Below are 16,148 nucleotides of genomic sequence, written 5' to 3'. Positions count from 1 at the left end.
ATTTTCAACATTTTCTCTTCAACTTTAACAACAGAAGAAGCGTTTATTCGAGTGTTAACAGGATGCACGTGAGTCCAGAATGTCGGTAGATATTGTATACTGATTCTTACTGTTCCGAAATACTTTTGTCTCCATTCTTCGAAACAAGACACTTTTGTGAATACCCCTTTTTGATTAAGTAGGAACGGTATTTCTCCTGAAAATAATCGTTTTCGTATATATTGAAAAATCTAGTAGCTTGACTATTGCTATTTATATGTGAATTTATACTCACTGAAGAGTGACTCATTACATACATATGTAAAAGCAACATATGATAATATAATATTCATTCTATTTACATCTGAAATATAAATCAGTAATGTTTGAATGAGATTAGATTTAAAACTTTATTATCAGCTTCACTTAAATGTAAATTATATTACAGTATAAGTTTGTTAATCTGCCACTTGAAAATGCAAAGTTTATTAATATATTCATGAATTGCTTAGTCTGAGACACTTTCAAAATATAAAAATTTGTGTAAAAAATTTAATGATATATCGTAAAATCTTGGTATAATACTACTAATTTGTTACACTCATTAGAAATTTAGTAATTTCTAGAACCTGTTGTGGGTTGGCAGCAAGAAAACGTTTAGAGAGTGAGTTTTTTTTCTGATTTTCCTCAGTCTAACGATAGAACGTGAATCTGTTTCTCCTGAAAATTTCTCTTTTCAAGAATCGGTTGTTCATAGATCATTTAGATGTTGTAAGCAATCTTTCAGCAATCTAATTCCATTCATTAGAACTGAATTATTATATAATAATTTTTATTTATGAGTCGATTCGAGGCATTTGCCATTGTTTATGTATCCTATATCAAAGATTCCATTCGCAGAAACAAATGTCTATTAGTTTATTGTGGATTTCTGTACAAAAAGAGTGACAAATGCATTCGAAAATGAGAAAAAACTGGAGTGAGAAAAAAATCAATACAAAAATCTGGCAGCAGCTCTGTACATCCATTAAGGCGTCTACAAATGCCGTTACAACAAAAGCAAATATTGAGAAAACACAAGAACGTTTGAAAGTCTTTCACCTTTGATAATCATTTATTACTGCTACATTAATAGCCAGTTTAATAGACTCATACCGTAGCATTAAAATCTGTTATTGGTATTGATGAAATCATATTAATATAAACAATTATTTATTTTTATTAGAAAGAATGCATCTTATTTAATTAATGTAAAGAGCTGTAATTACTTATCCACACACTAGAAGATATATTGGGTCATATAGTAATACGGTATATAAACTACATTTGCGACTTTGTACATTTTATATGCTTATGTTATATAGTGTACGCGGTAAAAATTTACTTTTTTACTTGGTTTTTCCTTCTCTCGCTTNCATACAAGTTTCTACTTATATGTGCATTTGAGACAATTGCCTTCCGGGAGGACTTTCTTGGGAAGCTGACCCCTATTCAGGTTATAGATACGTGAAGAAAACCCGGAAAACTTCACGTGGCCAGCCCGTTGGTGAGATGCAAACACAGGACCAACTACCAGTGTTCAGTGAATATTTACTCGGCCACTGGTGGGCCATTTCTATTAGCTTGAGGACACGTTGTTAATATTAAAAACATATAACGATATTTATTAGCATCTTATGAATAGAATTTGCAGAACGAGCATACACTGAAGCATTTATATCTTACGAGTAAAACCGTGCTACAAATTTTCAATTTAATTGAAGAACTCAAACATTTTAAATTTAAGAAAACAGTTATTATTTAAATAATAGTAATTTTCACTACAAAAACTTGTAAATTTTTAGGAATACTTAACACGAAACAACATTAAACAATATATTAATATTTTGAATAGGAAATTTAATTTAATTCTTTTTCGAAAATATTCCTATTTTCAAACGCAAAGAATTTTTGAAACTACTCAACTTTCTACGGGATAAACAAATTTTCCCATAATAAAACACAAGTTCGACGATAAATACGAAAATCGAAAGCAAATAACCAACGAGCAATAAATAGATGGGACCTATCAGGTGTTCCAATTTTAATGCATCGTCTTCCTTTATTTCAACCGGTTCGTAAAATTCCCTTTTCCTTCGAACGTCCTCCTCCTGATCTTTCTGCAGCTTTTCAGCAATTCCGGATTGATGAATGACATTTATACTAGAAATTTATAAAATATGTACGATTAGAAAACATAGATGAATACAAAAGTTGTAGAAAGCATGTTAGAAAACGTTTTGCAATCGGTTTGGGATGGTAATGCTTTGTTCGTTACATGCATTCATTCGCTGATTTCAGTATGATATAGCTATCTGGTTGGCAACGTGGTGGTAGTATGACAAAACATACTACCACCACGTGGTAGTATTTTATTTAGGAAAGGATTAATGGGGCAGAGCTTTTACTTTTTTCCGGGTACATGTTCCGATTCGAGTAGCTCAAATAAAACCAAAAAAAAAAAATTGAAAGTAGACATTTTTGTTTTTGTATCATCTTCTAAAGATTTATGGATTCGTTAATAACATAGCCATAGTCAAATATAATATAATAAATATATGATTTTGACACACCTCAATGTTACAGTATTTGCAGTACTTTCATTATAATAAAAAAACGCATTAAGCCAATTGTAAAAACCTCTTATGCTAGTGCTTCTGGTTAGAATTGACCTGAATATCCTTCGAGATGTAACAAAACCAAGCACTAACTGTTTGTTCAAGTACTGTTTGCTTTATATAAATTACAATTGCAAATCATTTCCGATCATGCCTCGTTTTTATACTTACGTTCTTCGAAACTCATGTATGTATGGAAAAGTTTTTCTGAAACATAGGTAATCGTATTCGGTGTATAAGATATCAGTGGAAACAAAAAACTTTTCCTCGCCGAACGCCTGAATTTCCTTTCTAATATCAATTGAAGAAGCGATCAGACTACTTTTCTCGTATAAAACCTGTTCTAATAGCAGCGACACATTATCTTCCTTATCCCATCCATGCGTACGAAAATACCACTGTGCAAATTTAAGCATTTCACTTTTTTGTCTTTCAAAAACTATTCTCTGTAATAAATAGAATAGAAATTTAATTCATTACAATACCAAATTTCATTTAAAAATTGATAAGTTTAATAGCACTATAAACTTTCAATATAACGACTATGATTACAACACGATAATATTCAATGTCTGTTCTATCGAAATGCATTACGGTTAAGTACTTATATAAGATAATGAATAAGATATTATTAGCAAAACAACGTATGTAAAATAAGAGAAACTAATGTTTGTTTTTAAAAGAAAAGTTGCAAAAGCAATACAGGCATTTTTCAAAAAAAATTATTCGGAATATAATTGTAGAAATTATTCAATGTTGAATGAAAAATTAAATAAACAAAATAACTTACATGAATGAAAAAACTAGCTGTCGAACCATCAATACTTTCCATTGAATACCTCTCCTCTTTAACAGCTTCGAAAAATTCTAAAAAATTATGCGGAATCACTTCCTCCCCTGGAAAGATAAAGAACGAAGGAAGAATGCCCAAATATCCAGAAGACAAAACGAATGCCATTAACATCCAAATTCCGAGAATCATGTACTTCGTCTTTAATCTGATGGATTCTATTTCAATATCTGCAAGAAAAATGTTTTTACTTTAACATCAATTACCGAAAATTAGTGATTTCCTTCAATTCGCATCTGAATAACCTTATTCTTTTAATTAGCATCTGAGTAACTTCAACTTACCTTGACGAAGAAAACAACGCACTACAATCCAAATTATGTTAAACAATTTTGGGGCATTCGTAGATTTCAACTTTGCTTCGGAAGTGAACAGAAGAAATAAACTGAGAGTTAGGAGCAGAATCGATAGTCCAGAAAATATCCAAACCTGAAATTACATTGAAATACTATAACCTGGAAGTAGGTGATATTAAAAAAATATTTACAATACTCACTATAAGACTAAATGGCTTGAGTAGAGCAACGGATTTGTCTAATGGTTCGGCCGCTTTGATAAGAAAAATTGCTGAAGTTTCCGATATAGCAGGAGAAATTATCATACTGGAGATGACAATACCACATGGAATTTGTAGAATCTTTGTTGTTTTAAATAATAAGCAAGTTAATTATGTACGAAACACTGATTAATTAAAAAACAACGTCTTAAAAAAGACGTAAGATCCAGTTGAATGTTTTTGGCATTATATATAATAAATGGAACTCTTTTTTAATGAAAAATTTTGTTTCAATACTGTGTTAATGAAAAAACATTATTTTTATATATTTTTGGCATTTTAAATGTTATGTGTAAATGGGTAAATAATGGGCACTAAATATCATAGAATAAAATATACTATTATCTACGCCAAATTCGATGAGAATTCTTGATTGCCAATAATGACAATGCATATTTTCTGTATTGTCACTATTGGCATTCGAAAATTCTTTGTTGTATTTGGCGTAGATAATAATATTTTTTATTTTATATTCACTGCACTTTATTTATAGATCACCGTATTTTACACTGATCATTTGTGTATACGGACTGCAATGAGTACAGTCGACCCCCCCTATAATTACGGTCTCTATAATTACGATTCCTATAAAACTACGAAAAAAATATACGTGTTTTGGAAATGTTGAGTCGGTTAGTGTAGAATCGATTAATTTTATGGAAGAAAACCTTTCAATCAGCCGTAGTCCGTAAACTTGACACGTGTCGGGCTGTGATTGGAACGACTTGTAAGAAATCGGATTCCTAATAAATTGGAACGTATCTATATCTTATAGGGGGGTCGACTGTACTTCTATGATACCACTGCATGAAAATTAAATTTTCAATAATTATACCAGAAAACAATCATTTGACTTGTCACATCTTTGCATAAATTTATTGTCATAAATTTAATGAATACAGGATGTATCAAGAAAATGGTAAACGTTTTCAGAAATGATTTCGTGTAATAAGAATAGAAAGTACACAAAAATATGTAAAATTACATGAAATTTACAATGCAATATTACTGATAATATTAATAAATAAACGTAGGTTTATATAGACTTTTTATCGTGTATTACCCAATACATTCAATTCCGAAAGTATTTACCATTTTTTCTCATACATCTAATGTAATGAATATGTCTTCACGTACCGCATGCTCGGGTTTCCATACATGAGCAATACTATTAAAGTAAAAATACAATTATAAATATACATTTTGTTAATAACTCAAAATAAAAAATAGAAAAGTTTTCATCAACAAACCGAAAACCATATTTCTCTTTCAACAAATAAAAGATTTTTGCAATAAGTGTGTCGTTCTTGAGAAATACTGAAAAGTATGTTTCATTCTTCACACCATGTATGTTATGCAGCTAGTAAATAATAAATAAATAAAACAATTAAATTCTAAGTATGCGTAAAGTTGTATTTTACAAGTAAATAAATTAATTTTTAAACATTCATAAAAAAAACGTGTAGAATTTCTTATCGAATAATTTTACTAAATTTGTAAAATTTATGATGTTGGAAACTGATCAATCACAATGTAAATGCATTCCAAAGAGAAATATTTAGTTTTGAAACTTGCCACTATACAACTCATTGCGCTGCGACTGTAAGTAACCCTCGGTAAAATATCTAAAGATATAACTATCGAAGTGCGCTTCGGTAATTAGTATTGTTTTTATTAAACAACTGTACAAATAGGGATTCAAATACATTTGCAATTATCATTGTTTTGAATTTCAGTAATGTGAATGGTATTTCACGTACCGAGAGCAGTTTGATATTCAGAAATTAACCGTGTCATATGTTTATTATTTTTTGCAACGTATGTCTTGCTGCTTGTAGTGCGTTAGGAATTTTTATAGAAAAGACTCTCTATTCATTTTGTTTTCGCATGTACAAAAACGACGACGTGAAACTTTTGTTTATGCTTGAATTGCTATGTTACTTCCAATAGCAATACGTGTAATCAATCTATGTTTATATTGTAGTGACAAAATGCCGATGGAAACAACATGGTTGAATGAGAAATTAATTGAAATGTTACAAGTACTTTGTCAATTGAAAAAATTGTTTTCAAATAGCAACATTACAGTAGAGCGTCGATTATCCGAAAGTCAATTTTCGAAACCTCAATTATCCGAAAGAATTCCAGTCGGCAAATTTAAGTTTTCGCCAGTGCTGTGGCGATGCAATCTTTGGCTATGTCTTGGGCTACTAAAATATTTTACGTTTCTGACACTAAATTAACTTCTGAAGTATAATTTTTTATTTTTTTTATATTTTTCAATATATTAATTTTGTTTGTACAAAATAAAAAAATTAATGTTTAACGATAAAATAGTCTTCGTTAGGCTTAACATCGACGAAAATTCAATGCGAAGCGACACGCAACGGAGAATAATTTTAACAGCTGTAAGTTAAACTATTTTTTCGTACATTGATTCGGATTCGGATAATCGACGCTGTACTGTATTTGTGGTTCAATATATTTACTTGTTAATACTTTTGTCGTTTTTTGTGGAAATAAACGGTCGTTCTATTATTATCTCCCGAAAGAAAAAAGTTACAAATCAAATTTTTGGGAAAATGAACTAAATCAAGATATATATATTTCATTTATTACGCGCTTATCAGTTATCCAATCATCATCTGTTTCAACTCTTAGTATGTCAGTCTGCCACTCTAACAGACTCTGGATTGAATTCAAGAGATCAACCTGTAAAGTCTGATGCAGAAAGGTCCTATTTTGTCACTTGCTATTTAACTATCGTGGATTTGCCTAAAACATAATGAATACAACTAAAACTGGCGCGTTAAATTAAATATGACAACATTATTAATTAATTAAAGTCATACCACATTAATGTATAGCAATCATGTTCGTATTTCTGCTTTTTTTTTGAAGGTTTTACCGAGTAAAGCTGAACATTGCGCGTAGTGAAAACTGCTGTAAGACGTAGTGTTTTCTTTCTGCACGTTATATTTATGTGTGTATTATAAGTTTATTTTTTACTCTTTTCACTCTTTGGGCATTAGATCTTTTTTATCTGACAAGCCGATTAGTTGTTCTACTAGATACGCAATGATTCTGAACCGATTGTATAAGTTTCTAAAATTAACGAAAATTTGATAGAGATTAATTGTGCATATATTTATGCTATAACTTATTAACTATATCTTAACTACAAATTATTAAAAATTTACGTACATATGCTAGAGTTATTTTCACAGTAAGGTTCTTATCTATCTTTGTTTCGTACTTAAATTTATATGGATATGATTCACAACTTTTCGGATTGAGACACTGAAACAAAAGTTTAAAATTACACAAGATAATTTTAATTTTTTAGTGCGATGCGTACTTACGATTTTCAACATTTTCTCTTCAACTTTAACAACAGAAGAAGCGTTTATTCGAGTGTTAACAGGATGCACGTGAGACCAAAATGTCGGTAGATATTGTATACTGATTCTTACTGTTCCGAAATACTTTTGTCTCCATTCTTCGAAACAAGACACTTTTGTGAATACCCCTTTTTGATTAAGTAGGAACGGTATTTCTCCTGAAAATAATCGTTTTCGTATATATTGAAAAATCTAGTAGCTTGACTATTGCTATTTATATGTGAATTTATACTCACTGAAGAGTGACTCATTACATACATATGTAAAAGCAACATATGATAATATAATATTCATTCTATTTACATCTGAAATATAAATCAGTAATGTTTGAATGAGAATAGATTTAAAACTTTATTATCAGCTTCACTTAAATGTAAATTATATTACAGTATAAGTTTGTTAATCTGCCACTTGAAAATGCAAAGTTTATTAATATATTCATGAATTGCTTAGTCTGAGACACTTTCAAAATATAAAAATTTGTGTAAAAAATTTAATGATATATCGTAAAATCTTGGTATAATACTACTAATTTGTTACACTCATTAGAAATTTAGTAATTTCTAGAACCTGTTGTGGGTTGGCAGCAAGAAAACGTTTAGAGAGTGAGTTTTTTTCTGATTTTCCTCAGTCTAACGAGGGAACGTGAATCTGTTTCTCCTGAAAATTTCTCTTTTCAAGAATCGGTTGTTCATAGATCATTTAGATGTTGTAAGCAATCTTTCAGCAATCTAATTCCATTCATTAGAACTGAATTATTATATAATAATTTTTATTTATGAGTCGATTCGAGGCATTTGCCATTGTTTATGTATCCTATATCAAAGATTCCATTCGCAGAAACAAATGTCTATTAGTTTATTGTGGATTTCTGTACAAAAAGAGTGACAAATGCATTCGAAAATGAGAAAAAACTGGAGTGAGAAAAAAATCAATACAAAAATCTGGCAGCAGCTCTGTACATCCATTAAGGCGTCTACAAATGCCGTTACAACAAAAGCAAATATTGAGAAAACACAAGAACGTTTGAAAGTCTTTCACCTTTGATAATCATTTATTACTGCTACATTAATAGCCAGTTTAATAGACTCATACCGTAGCATTAAAATCTGTTATTGGTATTGATGAAATCATATTAATATAAACAATTATTCATTTTTATTAGAAAGAATGCATCTTATTTAATTAATGTAAAGAGCTGTAATTACTTATCCACACACTAGAAGATATATTGGGTCATATAGTAATACGGTATATAAACTACATTTGCGACTTTGTACATTTTATATGCTTATGTTATATAGTGTACGCGGTAAAAATTTACTTTTTTACTTGGTTTTTCCTTCTCTCGCTTTTAGGAACGTAGTTGTAAATTTAAAAATGCCAACGCCTCGTACAGGATAAATCGCTACACTCTATGACTATTGTTATAAGAAAATTATATATTTTTGGTGCAATATCTGCAAAAAAGCTTAAATGTGCTAAAAAAAATACATTACAGAGGGTGATTTGCTAATTATAACTGAAATTTACGCTCGCATAGCTTTCGTTCTATTCTTCGAATATAAATGAAATTTTGAAAAGTGGTAGATGTAGGTGTTCTTTTCATTCTAAGAATGTTTGAGTTCGATTGTCTTAAAAATGAAAGCTGTAATTCCGAGTGAAGTTGAGGTGCGCATCAAGCTTCTTACCGAAGAAGGTTTTTTATCCCGCTGTGTTATAAAAACACTCAAGGACGTGTTTGTCACGTAAATTTATGTTGGTTTTTTTAACGTGTCTAACACTTAAGTGAAAGATAAATTTCAATAAAAAGTCACCGCGAGTGGCAGATTACTCATGAATTGTATTTGTTACAAAAAAAGCAATTTTCTAAAACAGTTAAAATTAAAAATTTATACGAAATAATCTTAACATTTACGGATAACTAACCTTTCAATGATGAATAAAAAAAAAGAGTTATATAAAGAACTAAAATTTTCTGACTTCTGTTAGAAAGTGATGTTCAATATGAAATCTGATATAAATAAATAAACAAATTGAAGCATTTCCTGTTACGGATCAGTAATGAGTCGAAATTTATGAATATTTTTAATTAAAATTTTAATTGGATATCTGTTTTATGTCATTTGCAATTAAAATAATAACGAAGTTCGTTAATCGTTTCGTGATTTTATCATATTACTTTTTGAATGTTTACAATCAATATTATTTTTAAAATAAACGCTACCTCCATAAAGTTATATCAACGTTTCCTAAAATTTAAAAAGTTAACCATAGCATTTTTCGGCCTTTTCAATTACTTGTGAGCATCACCATATGTTTATAGATAGGAAAAACGTATAGATGATTGTATAAGATACTAGTTTTGTGTGATAGGTTAAGGCAACGAAATCAAAGAGAGATATCTTCGAAGAGGAAATTTTATAAATGCCTTGATTTAGGTTTTCGACACAGAAGAAACCCGGAAATTCCATGCTATTAGCCTTGAAGTCAGTAAAGTTCTAACAATGCTGTCATATTTTAGGTGGAGAAGTTGCCATTTACCACATTTTCTATAAGGTGTGCAATGTACTGTACTTTGACTTCATTAATAGATTCTATTTTAATATCTGCAAAAAATATTTTTAACTTTAACATTAATTACCGAAAATTAGTGATTTCCTCTAATTAGCATCTGAATAACTTCAACTTACCTTGACGAAGAAAACAACGCACAACAATGAAAATATGTTAAAAAATTTTGGGGCATTCGTAGATTTCAACTTTGCTTCGGAAGTGAACAGAAGAAATAAACTGAGAGTTAGGAGCAGAATATATCCAAACCTGAAATTACATTGAAATACTATAAACTGAAAGAAGGTGATATTAAAAGATATAACTATCGAAGTGCGTTTGGGTAATTTGTATTGTTTTCATTGAACAACTGTGCAAGAAGGGATTCAGGTACAGTTGCAGTTATCATTGTTTTGAATGTCAGTAATATGAATAGTATTTCATGTACCGAGGGCAGTTCGATATCCAGAAATTAACAATGTCATATGTTCATTATGTCTGTTGCAACAAGAAACAAGGTCTGACATATCTGTATCAGATATGTCAGACATTCTATTTGACTTTCGTTGTTAATTTGCCTAATACATAATGAGTATAATTAAAATGCCATATTGTTTTTCACGTGGCAAAAAAAAATAAAACTGGGCGTAAACTTAAATATGTCAAGTTTATTAATGACATACAACTGTAATGTATAGCAATTATATTCGTATTTCTGCTTTGATTTTGAATGTTTTACCGAGTACAGCTGAACATTGCGCGTAGTAAAAACTGCTGTAAGATATATTGTTTCCTTTCTGCACGTTATAAGGCAATGTTTCTAATCCAATTGTATAAGCTTTTCAGATTAACAGAAATGTGAAAGAGATTAATTGTGCATATATTTCTGCTATAAGTTATTAATTATATCTTAACTACAAATTATTAAGACTTTACGTACCTATGCTAGAGTTACAGTCACAGTAAGGTTCTTATGTATTTTTGTTTAATACTTAGATATATATAGATAACATTCACAACTTTCCAGATTGAGACACGGAAACAGAAGTTTAAAATTACACAAGGTAATTTTAATTTACATGTTCGATGCGTACTTACGATTTTGAACATTTTCTCTTTAACTTTAGCAACAGAAGAAGCATTTATTCCAGAGTTAACAAAATGCATGTGAGACCAGAATTTCGGTGCATGTTCTAATCTGATCCGTACTTATCTAAAGTAGTATGGTTTTCGTTCGCCCCAACAAGACACACGTGTGGCTACTCCTTTTTCATTAAGTAGGTACTGTATGTCTCCTGAAAATAATCGTTTTGATATAGGGGAGACCGGGGCAAGATCGGNTTCTCAAGCAAACAATACATACAAATATAGTACAGTATTTTCTGAGGACTCCACACTCGTACTTATTTTTTTTTAACGCCATTCCCGATAACCTGGCATCGTCACAAACTCGGCCATCCTTCGTTTTACATTAGGCCGAGTTTTCGAGGCTCTACTGTATTATCCAGCATTCCAGATTATGAAGTGTTGGATTAATTGACTTTTACTGTATTATATTTTTACTTATTTAATAGAAACCTAGGAAAAAAAATATCTGCAGTGTATGCAAAAAATCTTTTAAGTATCGTTCCCAATTAAGTGCACACAAGAAAGTGCACTCTGACATAACTTATGATTGTTCTATATGCGGAAAATCATATAAATATGTTTACACTTCACAAAGACATATGAAGAAACACTTAATTGATGTGGTAAGTAATAAATTTTATTAATCTTCCTGTAGGAAAACAACGAAACAAACGTAAGTAATNAAGTGCACTCTGACATAACTTATGATTGTTCTATATGCGGAAAATCATATAAATATGTTTACACTTCACAAAGACATATGAAGAAACACTTAATTGATGTGGTAAGTAATAAATTTTATTAATCTTCCTGTAGGAAAACAACGAAACAAACGTAAGTAATATTCTTAAAAAATTAAAAAATATAACATGTTAGCGCCTCAAGCGCCACCGTATTTTTGTCATTAAAAAAAAAAAATTTATTTAAAAAATTTGTGAACGAGAGTAGTTCTGTAACGGTTATTTGTAGCAGCCATTTTTGTAGCAGTGTTTCATTCCGCATTAAACGTTATTTTTTGCAAAACCGCAGCACTTTCATATTTTTACAGTCCATTAACCTCTCAACGTACGAACTATTAAAAAGAAGGGCTTTAAATGAAAAATTTTTTTATTATTATTTAAAAGAAAGCATCTATTTTATCTGGAAAAAAGTTTCATTCGAATTTTTTCAATTTGTAAAAATTGGTTCCTAAATGGCATCTTCTCCTTTGGATAGCCAACTTTACAGGGGCCCCCTGCGATTCGGCTTCTTTGTACTATTATTAGTTTTGCCGAGAAGCTGCCATTCGTCGGTTAGCGATAAAATAATTAAAAAAGTTAACCACAAAATATATAATGAAGGTAATGTAAAAAATGAAATGAAGTTCGTAGCTATCTAAGCTTTGATTTGCTTTCTTGTATTTGTTTGAACCAATAAATGTTTTCTCACCATTCCAGGTCATAAATATTTCGGAAAAGTCAGTCCCTTACCATTGTAAAGTAATTAGCAGTAAGAAGAAAGATTATTGGCTGATAAAATCAATAGTAATCTTTTTAGAACTGTAATTGGTTTATTTCTGTATTTGTTGAGACATTATTTGACATAAAAAGCTTTACAATAAGCTCCCACAAAAAATCAAAATAATTTATAATACACCATTTTATAAAATAAATTTATAGAAAATTATAGTATAAATTTTCATTTATTTTATAATGTATTATTTAGAAACTTATTATTTTTTATGTAACACAATACTGGCAAAGAGACACTGGATACAAGCTTCAGTACAGATAAACAGCTGGACGACCTTGAAAACAGCTGATTGTAAACTTTCGCGGGTTGTTCCCAACAACAGCCTGAGGGGAAGTAGGTTTTCTACACACGTCTGAACTAGTTACTGCAAATACTCGATTGTATTACGTTATTTTCTGATAATTTTTTTTTATTTTCTTGTTATTACCTATATTATATGCTAATCTGAACCACATTAACCTAACATTGTTTTTTTGTGTTTTACAGGAAAAACTCCCACAAAAAATTAAAAAAACATTTAATACACCAATTTATGAATTAGATTTCTAAAAAATTTTAACATATAACTTAATTTCCTTTAATGCATGTTATTTAAAAACAAATTGTCTTTAAAATAAAAAAAAATCGCGACGAATCACGTGACACGCGCCGCTGTTCGGTGTAGTTGGCGTAATGTCCTTGAGAACAGCTGTTTATAGGCATTCGCGGGATATTCTCATACAAATCGCAGGGGAAGACCAGTTTGTAGACAGATGTGCATCAGTTACCGTAAACACTCAAATACATGACGAATTTTTCCATTCGATATACTATCTCTATAAATAGGGACCAAAAAAATGGTCAAAAAATAAACTTCTATTACGTGTAAAATTACGAAACTTGCTGAGATCATCAACAACATCCAATAGAATGTAAATTAACTTTATTTGAATTAATTCGACCAACGAGGAGTTACGTACGATTATTTAAATTTGCCCGAGTTATCTCGGGACTGGGCAACTCCTAGTGAAAACGTTGCCCGAGTATACTCGGGATTGGGCGTTAAGGGTATACTCTTAGTTGACCAGGGTGTCTATTCGTAGATACCCTATTTTATTTTTAAATTCACCAGGGTGTCAATTCGTAGACACCCTGTAAAAATTCGAAAATTTAAAAATTTTTTGCCAACAGATGCCAGCACTTGACGGTAACGTCTTCTATACTGTCTGTTTCACATATTTGCGTCCAGGTGTCATCTTGTTGACCTATAAAACCATTAGTAAAAATTTTTGAAATTCACTTTAGCGTGTTTGCTCGAAGATCTCTTTGTGTGTTTTACAGGTAAGGCTATATACATTTTCTTTGTTCTTTGTAACTAATATTTCTTTTATTATTTATATAGTTTTATATATAAAATATAGTACTTTAACATTTTTAAGGTATATACAATATAATTTTCGTAATATATTATAAAAAATTTCGATCTTATATCAAATGATATTTTTAATAAATTATTTTATTTTATATCTTTGATTTAGTTATTGTAATTGTATTTATTATAGTTTTAGCTTTATATTGTAACGTATCGTTACATATAGTTTATTTTTTAAAATTAGATTTATCGAATTACAACCGAATTTTATAAATAATATGGCCTCATCTTCGAAAAAATCGAAAATGTCAAAAATTTTAGAAGAATCCGATCTTCAGGATATCGATAACTTTTCCGACACTATTTCAGAGTCAGGCTCTGACCCTGATTTTAGTCTGATGGACGTTTCTGATTATTATGATTCAGAAGAAGAATTGGCCCCTCCAAGCTCCTCTTCAAATCAATTTACTACTACGCAATCAAATGATGACGATGATGATGACTATCAGGAGGTTCTATCTCCAGAGCAACCTACTTCTCTTCCTTTCCCTTTTCAGTGTTAGTTTCAGTATTCAGATTAAGTGGTCAGTATGAGATTAATTAACCCCAGACCCACTGCTTATCTCACATTGGTGTCAGGAGTGGGATATATAAGACACGTTTGTCCGTCTTAGACAGTGTCCTTGGAACGCAAGTTTTGTCCTCAATAGACAGGTTTTCTGAGAAAATTTTGTGAGGCATAGATAGCCCAAAATTACACTAGATAAAGGATTCTAGTATATATTAGCGTTAGAATGGAAGGCAAGAATTGGCGCCCTACACTCAGAGGACAAAATGGTTTAGTCCCCTTGCTGCCTAGTTTTTCGAATCATTGGCGGATATAGCAAAGCTAGCTTCTTCGACAAAAGAACAGATGTTAGCGATAGCAAAATTACGACTAACTGGAATCGCTCGAGAATTCGTTAGAAAGGATAGCAGAAAGAAAGTAGAAGACTATGATGAATTTAAGAAAATTCTGATTGAACGCTTTGAAATAGAACCTTTCCCAATCAGTCTGAACAAATTTTATGCCTGTTTTCAGTGTCTGGATAAGGATGTTCAAACATACACAGTTAGGTTACAAGCCCTTGCAGCAGAAATAGAAATAAGGCATGAAAGAGTAGATGTGAATAATTATTATTGGACTTCACTCCTAATATTATGTAATCAAGTTGAGAAAATTGTCGTCTAGGCGTTAATAAACAACATCTATCGCTACAAACAACAAGCGCTTTCAACGAAACTATTTTTGTCTTCTTCAGGTTAACAGAACAGTTAATATTCTTCAAATTCAAAATTACAGCAACGGCAAACCAGCATTGGAATAAAAACGAAATAGAACAAAAACGGAGAATTTAAAAGATGCGCGCTCAGTGCCGACACGTCGGCACCGAGTGTCAGAACCAAAAACTAATCCAGAGGGAGAATTTCAACCAAGGCTAGCGAGTTTCACGCAATTACTTCAATTTTTAATGGTCATTTTTGGTCTCATCAGAAGACGTAGCAAGTCTATAGAAGACAACCCAGCACGAATAGTAGCCATAACCAAAATGAACTCACAATGACAACAAAGTTATATCCTACTTCCGATCCATCCCATGATGCCAATGCTGCAAATTAAGCACAATTCCTTCGGGACTTGCCGCAAATCAAAAATTTGGGCAACAAAATTAGGAAAGCACATGCTATAGCATAGTTCAGTGCTTCTCAACCACTGTGCCACGGCACTTTAGTGTGCCGTGAAATTTCTGAAGTGTGCCGTTTCCGCGACACAAAGTGACTAAAATCAGAAAACCATGTTCTCCCAAATTTCACGAAGCATGACAGAATGGAAAATGGCCAGCAAATGCTACAAAATTATCGATTTCACAATATAAACTAAATGAAGATAATTTTTTCGATACTTTTTAAAAATTCTAAGAGTTCATTTTCTTTTTTTGATGAACTTGTCGAATCATCATCGTCATATGATTCCAAATGTTACCGGTCGAAATTTCCAAACGCGCCTCTAGCGGGGACTGGCTGAACTGATGCGCATGACTATTACAGTTTTGGAGCAATACCGCAATATCATGTTGTGAAACTTTATTAAAACGGATTCAAAGTAATATATGATATTGTA

This window comes from Centruroides sculpturatus, unplaced genomic scaffold, assembly GCF_000671375.1.
Source record: "Centruroides sculpturatus isolate CEXI.00-Female unplaced genomic scaffold, Cexi_2.0 scaffold378, whole genome shotgun sequence".
In the NCBI taxonomy this organism is placed as follows: Eukaryota; Metazoa; Arthropoda; class Arachnida; order Scorpiones; family Buthidae; genus Centruroides; species Centruroides sculpturatus.
The sequence above is the reverse complement of the archived record's forward strand: the minus strand, read 5'-3'. Positions refer to the sequence as shown.